The following is a 1,037-nucleotide window of genomic DNA, read 5'->3' as shown; positions in this document are numbered from 1 at the left end:
TCTAGAGTGAGAGCTAGTATCTTCCCTGCCTAGCCGGTCTTTAAAACTATTCAAACTTTAAATTAGTCAATGTTCTTTATAGCAACTCTAGTAAAGGTAAAGAATATTATTGCTCCTATTTGACACAACACAATTTGCATACTTCCACAAAAGGATTCCTATACTTATTACTAATTTAAGATAAGAAGAAAGATATTTTTCTTAGTAAGTGATTTTCATCTACAAAACTCTAGTTATCTTTTTAAGTTGTTACTATTTTGTCAAAATATCAAAAATACCAAAAATATTTAAATTTTTATTACTGCAAACATATTCAGTTTAAGTAATTGTATTTTTATAAATAGAAATTTTTCTAAAAGTGCATATTGTATAAACTCCCTGTGGGTTTGATATTCAGGTCTTAATCAAAAAGTCCTATATTACTTGATAACGATACATATACTTACGTAGTATACCAATATATATAAATAAAAATTAAATTCTTATTTTTCTTCAGAATTAAGTTTTTGGTTTTATTGTAAAATAAGGAAATATAAGTGAAATATAATCTGAATTATTGTTGTACTTTACATATTAGCAGTATCTAGGGATTAAATTTTGGCGCCGTTGCCGGGGAATCAAAAAAATTTTTCTATTTTTAGAAAGACTTATTTAAACTTTAAGTTATTTTATCTTATTTTATTTGTTTCTAATTTTTTTTATGATGTGTTAGTGTATGCGTAGTTCAGGTTCTGAACGACTAGTGCCCTGTTCTGATGAATTAAAAAGAACTATTAGAAAAATTAATTTTTTTTAAATCTTAAATATTTCTCTTAAAAAATACTTAACCTAACTTTATTTATATTGCCTTGGCTTGCTTAAACCCGAGAAAAGCTTCCCACACGCGACATTTTCCTTCCTTCGCCCGTGATCGGTTCGGTCCCGTGCCCTAGCTTCCTCTCTCGCAGCCAGTTGGCGTCCCGCGATCGCAGCTCTGGCCGAGATTCCTTCCTCCCGATCGCAGCCCTAGCCGAGCGGTCCCCCCTTCCGCGTGCTCT

The sequence above is a fragment of the Phalaenopsis equestris genome, unplaced genomic scaffold (assembly GCF_001263595.1).
Source record: "Phalaenopsis equestris unplaced genomic scaffold, ASM126359v1 Scaffold233244, whole genome shotgun sequence".
NCBI classification, from domain to species: Eukaryota; Viridiplantae; Streptophyta; class Magnoliopsida; order Asparagales; family Orchidaceae; genus Phalaenopsis; species Phalaenopsis equestris.
The sequence above is the reverse complement of the archived record's forward strand: the minus strand, read 5'-3'. Positions refer to the sequence as shown.